Here is a 10,921-nt window from a genome sequence, read left to right on the forward strand (position 1 = left end):
CAGGACTTCAGGCTGTGTTTTCTTTTCCATCTCTGTGAAATTCAACACAAATTTGGCCTCACTTTCCCTGCCCTGCGGGGCTTCCTCCTCCATTTCTTATTTCCTTCCTACCAGAAGTTAGCAAAATTGTGTGCTAGACAGCCCTGTTGACAGCTTTGGAGGGTAAAACAGAAGAAAGAGGAAGACGAGAAATAAAGACGAGACCTATAGGAAAAAGGGCTCTTGAGGCCAAAGGGGGTTGTCGAAATAGTTTTGGAAACAACTCACTGTCTCCTGTTGTCTGTCACTGGGCTTTTGTTTTCAGTGTCTTGAACTCAGCAACCACTTTATTTATTCCATTCTGGGAGCCTGATTCAGCTTTAAAATTACCTGATACATGTCTAAGCACCATCCCTACCAAGACAGCTATGATGAAAATGAAACCATGTTATAAGAAAGCACAACTAAAACAGGGCCAAATGTAAGCCAAGAGACAGAAAAATATTAACAAGTAAATAATCAGAGCCTTATCTTCTACCGAACTGGGCTTTTTTTTTTTTTTTTTTTTTTTTTGTGGTTCCATCTGTGTCATATGGAAATTTCTGGGCCAGGGTCAAATAGAATTGTAGCTGCAACTGCAGCTGCAGCCTATGTCAGAGCCACAGCAACACCAGATGCAAGCCTCATCAGCAACCTATGCTGCTGCAGCTTGCAGCAACACCAGATCCTTAACTCACTAAGCTACAAGGGCAACTCCAGTTCTGGGCTTTTTCTACGTGCATAAGAGAGGCTATGGGAGGGGAACCTGGAAGCCTGGCCAGATTTGCTTTAGAAAGAGTAGATACTAAGTATTTAAATGCACAGGGAAGGAAAGACCCAGTCACTGGTTAGTAACACAACTGGGGAAAGAGAGAGACTTAAGAACAAGCTGCCATATTGGGGGGATGGAAAAAAGAATTTTCAGAATTCAGAAATTTTCTACTCACTTATGACTATAATCTGTCTTCAGCATTTTCTCAATACTGTATGAAGATTTGAGTTACTTTTAACTATTTGGGGGTAACAGATCTTACTCCACACTGAGAAAGGGCCATGTGGCTGCTCGCCTATACGTGAGTGACAGACAGATGTGCCTAACATCATTGCAGAAACCAAGTGTGAGTAAGAGCTGGCCAGGAAAGCAGCTGGTCGAGGAGAGATGTTCAGGAGGGAAAAAAGTGGGAGAAATAAGGCTCTCATATTGGTATGAAGAAGTCAGTCTCAATTTTTCGACCAGACTATCCTCAGATACTAAATTGCCATTTATGGAGTCATGACAGTCATGAAAGAGCCCCAGGCCCCAGACATCCTCCACTTACAAGAAGCCTCCTTCTTGGTATTAAATGTTAAATGCTAGTTTGTGGTTTTCTCTGTGGCCAGAGTGGGAATGCGGATCCCCCACCACCACCGCCTCCCTGGCCCCTCACCCAAATCACAGGCTAATTGGAGACACCAGGCAGTGAGGGTGAGACTCATCCGCAGACAGGCTACTAACCACACTGCACAGGAGATTGGGGGCCTCCTCTCTTGGCAGTTTATCTGGACATGGCCACCACCTTGGGCACTAAAGGAAACCTAGCGAGACCAACACCCTCCCTTAGATTTATGAAAATTATGCACTAATTATCATAGGTAAGAAGTCACTATATAGCCAAAAGAAGTTATCAGTTTCCAAAAATCACCCGTCAGGACATTTGAGGAAAGAACTGCTTGGGAGTTGTGAGGGAGGTGGCCAAGGATGGATGCTCCCTGGCCTCAACCCCACAGCCCCAACTTCTTGGTTTTGAAAGCTGCACACCTGGGGCTCTACCCAGGCCCACTGGAACCAAAAAGCCTGTCCCCCAGGCAGGGAGTTTTGGAGGCACCAGGCTGGGTGGAAGTCTTCACCCAGTACATGCAGGCCCAGCTCTCCCTCCACCCCCAACTTCCAACCTCCTGTCCAGATCCCAACCTCCCCAAGAAGGAAGTGAGAACTCGTCTACTCTATGGGATGTCATTTTGTCAAAAGAGCCACAGCAATCCTACCCTACATTAATCTCAGCCCCAAGAGTGACAGCAGGAGCCTTGAATTTTCCCTGAGGTCCAGAATCAAGTCTCATGGTCCAGTATTTTAAATTGTTGGAGTTCCTGTTGTGGCTCAGGGGGTTAAGAATCCAACATAGTGTCTGTGAGGACACTGGCCTCGCTCAGGGGGTTAAGGATCCAGTGTTGCCACAAGTAGCGTGCAGAATGTGTTGCAGATACGGCTCAGATCCTATGTTGCTGTGGCTGTGGTGTAGGCCGGCAGCTGCAGCTTCGAGTCAACCCCTAGCCTAGGAACTTCCATATGCCATAAAAAGAAAAAACAAATTGTATAATCACCATGATCTCTGTTAAGCACTGTGAAATAGATACATAAATAAAAGATGAGAAACATAACCAGTATCTACATTAGAGCTATTCCTATTTTCTCCCTCAAATAAAACTTTTCTATTTTCCCAATTTGCAGCCACGATCATTTGTAACTTTAATGATCAGAAAATATCTCTTTTAATTGTGAAAATAATTACAAGTTACAAGTCCTTGTTCTGCCCCTGATTACCCCAGGGCAATAACCTCTCCAAGCCTTGGTTTTCTCATCTGCAAAATGAGAAGGCTGAGCGTGTGACTTGCTCACTAAGGTCCCATTCAGCACCGATATTCTGGAAATCTGTGAGAAATTTGATTATAAGTTGTACTAATTTAGCCACAAGAGAGTACAGTTCTTACAAACCTGTTAGGAGTTCCAACTGTTTGTATCTAACTTGACAGAACGAAATTAAAATTGGCTTACCATAGGGAAAAATCATCATCTCTACTAATTCTATTTTCTCTTTTGGAGAACTTAATGGTCCATTCATTTATCCGATTTTGTTAAGGGCTTATTACGTGCCAGGAACTCTGCCAACCGTTATTATAATCTTCACAACGCATCTATGGGATTGGTGCATTAGTTAAGCTAATGTGAGCTGCTATAATAGGTAAACCCCCAGCTATGAGTGGCTTGCTACAAGAGGCATTTGTTTCTCACCCACTTGAAGCCCCAAATGTCTCTAGTAAACAATTCAGGGCTAAGTCTCCCCCATCTTGTGTATCTGCTGCCTTCAAGCCACGGCATTTTAGTCACACTGCTCAACTACCTTATCTGGCAGAGGAGTGAAAAGCAAGGAGGTTTTCTTAAGGGCCAGTGTTATGAATGGTCCTCATAACTCCTGCTTGTATCCCATTAGCTGTCCTCGGTCACATGACCATGCACCACTATAGGGGAGCCTGGGCAACACAGTCTCACTGTGGGCTGGGGTAGAAAAGAAACAGTTTGGTCATCAGCCACCAGTCTTTGCCTCAACAGGTGTTACTCCAGTCTTGAAGATGAGAAAACTAAGGCTCAGCTAGTGGCAGTTTCAAATTTTAAACCCAAGACCTTTGACAGCAACACAGAAACCAAATTCACATAAACAGCAAATCGACTGTCCTTGTGAATGCTGTGATACTGATACAGGAAGAGAAAATGACAAAGAAGACTGTTGCAGAGGGAGATTAACCTTGCCTTTTGGGGGATGTAAGAGACAGAGGATCAGAGAAGTAAACCCATAAGATCAGATAACCAGTCAATGGCTAAGCTGAGACTCCAGGCCCAAAGCCCTCTTTCTTCTATACAGCCAGATGGCCTTACATCCATCTTGAAGGATGAAAAGGTGTTTGTGGGCCCCCAAGTGGAGGCAGGACAATGTAGGCCAATGAACTGGGATGGACATAAGTCTACAGGTGAGATAAACCTTCCAGAGACAGAGCAAGTCACTTCACGTGGTCAGTTATCTGTTACTAAAGCAATCAACCTATCTACAGCCAGCCCCAAAGTAGATTACGTCTGTGGAATATTATTTCTTGGATTGCCCAATTGTTATATTGCCTGTCATTTTTTATTTTTGCACTAAATTGAACTTTATGGTTCTATGGTAATAAAATCCTTTCATTTATACCATGTTCCTACCCACTAAGCTTTCACTAAGATATACTCTTTTATGTTATAGCTATATACTTTGATTAAAGCAATTACAGATCCATCTAATTCCACATTTGAATAACTGCCCTGATCAATTTTTCTTTTCCGTACTTTCCCTTTTGATCCTGTATCTCATTTCTCCAAAATGGCTCTAAGATCATTTGCAGTGCCTGGCACTTTGCTCTCTGTATAGGTGCTGACCTATATGTTGAAGAGTGACACAAATCAGCCTGGCTTAATCTGTGTTATTCGTCATTATTTGCAGCCTGATTAAAGTCATGCATCTCTGAAATGTAACTATGTTTTCAAGATTGTCATCTAAATTATGTAAATAATTAGCCCCATAATTAGCTCTCCCTTTTGATGAGCTTCGGTTCAGGTTCAAAGTATGTTCATCTATATTTATCAGGTTTGAGGTGTGCTCATCTCCCAGACAGGCAAGATTTTGCAGGAGACAAGCCACCTAAGGAAGAGCCATGTCAGCTTCCTGACCAAGATGGGCTGCCCACCATCCATCCTCTTCATGGTCAACTCACATATTTGCCAGTCCTCCAACCTGGGAAGTTCTTCAAGGCGTACGAACAATTGCATCCTATTTCTCCTACTCTTCAGGATCTTAAGTTTGACCACCATGTTCCGTTTTCCATATTCTTTCTATTTCTCCTTCTACAGAAGTTCTTCATATTTCTCACCATCACTTGGCAATAAGAAGGCAACTAAGCAATATCCCCTTCATAATCAAGGGCTCTTCTTCCCAGCAGGATAAGAGCTAAAGCTTCCAGGCTGATCCCTGGAAGGCCCTTGTCTTTGGTACTGTTCTTGGCAACCTCCCTGTGGGATAAGCACATGAAATCTGGATTTTAATCCTGGCTCTGCCGCCTGTGAGTTGCATGACAGTTCATCAGTCTGAGCATCAGTTTCCTCATCGGGAAAATGGGGTAGTTTATTCACCTACCAGGGTGGTCATGCAGATGAAGGGAGGTTAACATATGTCACCTCCCCTGGCAGTGTTCCCCAGTTTTGTGCAACCCAGATTCTGGACCAGAATCCCACTCTACTACTTTTCAGTGACCTTGAGCAACTTAATTAATTCTTCTGGGTCTCAGTTTCTTCACCTGTAAAACGGGCATAGGGTAGCTTCTATCTAAGTTGTTTTGAGAATTAAACATGGACACTTTTCATCCCCACAAAGCACCCTTTGAGGCCTAGGACAGATCAGGCCAACAAGCCATATTGACTCCCCGACACTGTCCACTAAGCACTGGTCTGAATGCATGTTGGGAAGGTGTCTGCCCCAACAAAGTTCTTCTGCCAAAGAGAAACTGCCATGCATGTGTTTCACAGTTGCAATTGGCTCCATAGCCAAGAAGAAAGGAGCTCTAGGGTGAGGATTAGACAGTTGAACCAGAGAGGAAATCCAGGAGTGCTTCCGGGAAGAAGAGAATCTTTTTTTTTTTTTTTTTTTTTTTTTTTTTTTTCTTTTGGTCTTCTGCTATTTCTTTGGGCTGCTCCCGCGGCATATGGAAGTTCCCAGGCTAGGGGTCCAATTGGAGCTGTAGCCCCTGGCCTACACCAGAGCCACAGCAATGCGGGATCCGAGCCACAACTGCAACCTACACCACAGCTCACAGCAATGCTGGATCGTTAACCCAATGAGCAAGGGCAGGGACCGAACCTGCAACCTCATGGTTACCAGTCGGATTCGTTAACCACTGCGCCACGACAGGAACTCCGGAAGAGAATCTTGATCTGGGCTTTAAAGCAAGATTAAAAACATCTAAGGGGGAAGAGAAGATGCAGGGTCAGAGGAAAGGTCTCTATCCACATTGGCTGTTAGATTTTCAAGCCAAATATCTCACATTTAAGAATGGAGCTCTATAAATCCATAAGGACAGAGAGTAATTGGTGCTTGCCAGGGACACAAAATGGGGTGTGACTGCTTATGGGTATGGAGTGTTTGGGGGAGGATTCTAAAATTAAATGAAAATGTTCTAAAATTAAATGGTGGTAGTGGTTGCAGAACCCCAAGAATAGAGTAAAAACCAGTGAAATGTATAATTTAAATGGATGGATTTTATGGTATGGGAATTATACCTCGATAAAGCTCTTATTTACAAAATAGAAGAAAAATGGAGTCCTAATAAGATCCTCCTCTGGCGAGGTCTCTCTGTTTCTGCCAGTCTCCCTCAGGCCTCGGGAATTGCCAGGAAGCAGATGTGCTCTTGATACAATGTCGCAAACCATGAGGACAAGCGCAAATTTTAAGTGGTGATAACATTTTTCCATCTAGCTCAGTAATTTTCAGCCGTGTGTGATTTTGTCCCCAGGGACATCTGGTAAGGTCTGGAGACATCTTTGGTTGTCACGACTTGGTGGGGGGTGCTACTGGCATCTCATGGGTAGAAGCCAAGGATGCTGCTAAATATCCTACAATAGACCAGACAGCCCGCAACAGGGAATTATCTAGCCCAAAATGTCAATGATGCCGAGGTTGAGAAACTGCATCTGTGGCCAAAATTCTCTGAGTGCCTCTTACCATCTCTTTCTTAATGTAAGTTTTGGTTTTTTTTTTTTTAAAGACACAGAAATGAATATCTAAAACAATTCAGAAAGTTCTCCCTCCTAAGAATTGCTCCCTTTATATAATTGTGGCAATAATATCCCAGTTTCAATTTGTTCCAGCTTCATAAGGAAAACGGGCTTTTCGTGTAATTTCCTGGTTTATTCCTCTCTTGAAAGCAAAAATAGGCAGTATCTTTACAGGAATATGGTATTTTCACTAAATAAAAAGTTTGTGTCTTCGACTCAATTATTCTCTAAAGTTGTCTGGGTATTTCTCTGGGCACAAAAACAGGTTTACTTCACTGAACAAAGGCTGTTTTACCCTTTAAAATGAAATTTAGGGGAAAAAAGGCAATTTAGAATAAAAATATCTTATGGGAAAACCGGAAGTGTCTGCTCATCACGAGGGGCATATCAGAGGGCAATTTGGTGGAGGGAAAGTCCAGGAGCTTTGAGTCAGACAGAGTTTGACTGAGCCGAGCGGCCTTGGGCAGGTCACTGTTCTCTCTAAACCTCAGTTTCCTCTCCGATAAAAAACAGAGATGCCAAGCCCACCTTCCAGGTTATTGTGAGTCCCGTGAGGTCATGCATGGGTGGCCCTAGTCCATGCTCAGGGATGTCCTCCCTACCCCCCGTCCCAGAGCAGCCCTGGCCTGGGACCAGCCTGGACCACCCACCCCACCGCAGACACACATCATGACCCACCCACCCTCACATTAGTGAATATAGGACCCTTTGCTCCTTAGTGGGTACTAAGTGGTAGTTTCTGGAAAGGGCACTAAGGAAATAAGTTTGCCACCAGTGATGGCTCTATTGTCATTCTCTACATAACACGAGAGATTTTGAGTGTCCTGATCTGTACCCCGTGGTATCCCAGGAATGTTCTGAGTCTGTATTCAAATGGACCCAGGGGCTCTGTTCTACTTGGAGTCCATTCTTCATCCTCCCACTAAGTCTTGTGTTCATGGGCAGCCCTCGATCCAATACGGCGCTTCTGTACGTCCCAGTTCAAGAAAGCGCCACACCTCTTAGGACAGCTCTAGGCTATAATCAATTTCCACACTCAGGAAGGCAGGAGATAGTTCTGATTACCTCCAAGGCTGGTGTCTGGGGACACTGCAACAGCCATCCATTCCCTGTGGTCAGGCTAGCATCCCCCATCTGCTCTGAACTCACAGTCATTGTATCTCTGGGATCCTTCCTTTGGGCGCCAAGTGCACCAGGAGTGCCTTCAGGACTGGGTGGCGGGGGTGGCAGGGGAGAGTATTAACATTTATGGAGAACCTGCCCTTGCACGGTGCCAGGCACCTCATATAGTCATATCATGTAACTCTCTGCCGTCAGTAACCATGGTCATGATCAAGACCTTTAGTGATCACTTGATTCTGGGCTCAGCACTTCACGGGTACTGACTCATTTTAATTTTACAACAAACATATGTAGAAGCTATTATCCCCATTTTACAGGTGTGAAAAATGAGACACACACATGGCTGAAATTAATGCCCACGGACGCAGGAAAGGTGAATCAGATTTGCACCCTATCTGGCGTGGCTTTTACACCCCTCCAGGAGCATCTGTTTCCCTTATTCTGACGAGCCTCACTCTAAAGCAGCTCTTTGCTGTTTATCAGTGACCTACCCCCAAGGCAGGATCTATAATCATCCTCCTTTGGCTTCAGTTAGCATAGCTAGAGGACTGTCCACAGTTCTAATGTTTCAGGACGAAGTCTGTCTGTCCCTAGTTAGATTGTGGAATGCCGGGAGTTAATTTCAGGTGCTTAAACTCAGATGCCAAATCTCACTTAAGTCAAAAGCATCCATTTCAAAGTGGGATAATACTGCCATGTCAGCCTTCACCGTACTTTAAATTTTTAAATGAGGCAGGCATACTGTTTGTTCATTCTCCTTGGGGTAGAAAAACTTTTCTATTCCTACATGGGCCACACAAAGGTTAGAAGAATCGCCAGTGCTTTTCTCTGCATAATGCTAGAGAATTTGAGTGTCCTGATCTGTACCCCCTGATATCCCAGGAGTATTCTGAGTCTAGGTCTGTATTCAAATGGACCCAGGGGCTCTGTTCTGCTTAGAGTCCAATCTTTACCTTCACACTAAGTCGTGTGTTCATGGGCAGCCCTCGATCCAATACAGCGCCTCTGCACATCCCAAGTCAAGAAAGAGCCACACCTCTTAGGACAGCTCTAGGCTATAATCAATTTCCACACTCAACGCTGTCCAGACTCAGAACCCAGAAATGACCTTTGGGAAAGTGGAATGTAGGTAATGGAATGCACCAAACAGCCCAATATTTCATCACATGTCAAAGGAGTAAAAATAAGCACAGTACACGAGACATCTCTGATGAATCACCCATCAGAGATCCACCCCAAATGACATCTTCCCTCGGCTTAGAGTGCCTGTTCCATTTTCCTCCCCTCTTCATCTCACTCATGCTCCAAGAAATGCAGCTCAGATGCTCCCATCTCTGGGGAAATCTTCCCATACGCCCACTGAATTAATAGTTCCCCCTTCTGGATTTCAACAGCACTTTGTACCGACAGCAGCTCCACACCTACTGTACCTTGAAATTACCTGTGTAGGTCTGTCTCCTCTTCCAATGAGCTTAGAGCAGACCCCATGTTGACGTGTCCTGGACGCCCCCGCCCTGCTAGCACCTGGAGCAGAGGTGATAGCGAAGACCTCTGGAAGGAAAGGGGAAATAGGGACAAGGATAGAGAAGGAAGGAAATAAGGGGGAAAGGAAGGGATGGAGTCCAGGAGAGTGGAACATCCAGGCTGAAGTTTTCCGCAAACGCAGGCTGGCGAGACGGAGACTGTGTTAGTGTCCCAAGGCTACCATGGCAAATGACCACAAGCTCCAGTAGCTTAAAACAACAATGATTTATTCTTTCCCAGTTCTGGAGGCCAGATCTCCAAAATCAAGGTCATGGCAAGGTCACACATCCTCCAAAGGCTCTAGGGGAGAATCTCTTCTTACCTCTTCCAGCAGCTGGTGGTTCCTGGTGTTCCTTGCCTTGTGGCCACTTAACTTCAATCTCTGCCTCTGTTTTCACCTGGACTTCCTCCCTGTTTGTGTCAAGTCACCTTTTCCTTTCTTTTAGGGTCCACCCTAAATCCCGGACAATCTCCTCTCAAGATCCATAACTTAATTACATCTGCGAAGACTTGATTTTCAAAGAAGGCCACACTCATAGGTCCCAGGGGTTAGAAGAGGACAGATCTCTGGGGTGGGGTGAGGGTACAGGGGACAAAATCCAACCCACTGTAGAAATAAATACATCTGCAACACCCCCACTCCCACCACCCAGGTATTCCCAGAAAGAAGCCTTCTATTCTAAGTTCTTCCAACTTGGTTCACTGCCTAGTACACAGTGAAATGACCATATTTCAGCATCACTCTGGAGCAAGGATGCAGTCGCTCATGGCCTGAGGCCACCACCAAGGGGATCCGGCTGCCCCAGGCCTGTTCGGTGGCCCTGAGCGGAGGGGATTATTATCTCGGCGACACTGTGACCTGTTCACAGAGGCTGCAGCCCAGCAGCAATGCTCTGTAAACACATAAGAATCACAAAACACGGGGTTACCACCTCCAATCTCCTGCTGTCTAAAGCTGGCAGAAGGCATAAAGCAGTATTTCCCTCCCGGGAGCCTCCCTTCCTCTTCTTCAGCATCTACCCACCAGAATGTCTTGCTCTCCTGTCTTGGCCTCTGAGCCAGAGAGACAAGTGATCGTGAAAGAGCAGAAGGGGTCAGGAACCACCCCCCTTTCCCTGTGAACTTTCTCTTCCCAAATGGCATTGATTTTTACCTTTGTGGCAACGAGCCCAGTGTCCAGCTTACATGTCTTCATCTTCTTTCCTTTCACCAGCTGGGTTTGTAATTACGTGCAGGGCATGACCAAGACCACACCGAAGATTGGTGTCTTTTATTCTTTCACCTCGGGGGTTGGGGGGCGGCGGCGGGGGGAGCTGTTATTCTGGACTTCTGTGGAGAGGAAGGTGTGATTTTTCTTTATGTGGGCCAGATCTACCCAACCCCAATATGGGATTCAGGAAAAGGCTGTTCCTGGATAGAATTCACTTCACATCTCTATTTTGTATTCTGACAGTGAATGGAGTGTAATCTGTTCTTCCTGAAACACCCTAATCAAGTAACTTGGCCAAGTTCTTTCCTAAACAAACCCTGTGCAGCCTCTAGTACTTTTTCTGCAAGAAATACCAAATTAGCTGCTTTGTGGTTTGCTGGTGAGCCCTGAGACCTTGATTTCATTATTAGGCACTCCCTGGCCTACAGGGAGAACTG

The 10,921-nt window shown here is 45.3% G+C and overlaps 1 long non-coding RNA gene across 1 annotated transcript; it reads right to left on the bottom strand.

The window, feature by feature from the left end:
* Positions 1 to 527: 527 nt before the first annotated feature.
* LOC110256959 (uncharacterized) lies at positions 528 to 10,662 on the bottom strand. The gene is made up of 3 exons (XR_014831546.1): positions 10,428 to 10,662; positions 9,192 to 9,301; positions 528 to 4,870 (listed from the first exon to the last, which is right to left on the bottom strand). It is a non-coding gene; the product is annotated as an uncharacterized LOC110256959 (long non-coding RNA).
* Between the last annotated feature and the right edge of the window lie 259 nt (positions 10,663 to 10,921).

Source organism: Sus scrofa, chromosome 1 (assembly GCF_054392235.1).
Source record: "Sus scrofa isolate SSC_HxYL_T2T_F1_AM1 chromosome 1, Sscrofa_HxYL_maternal_Yorkshire_Landrace_v2.0, whole genome shotgun sequence".
Lineage (NCBI taxonomy): Eukaryota > Metazoa > Chordata > Mammalia > Artiodactyla > Suidae > Sus > Sus scrofa.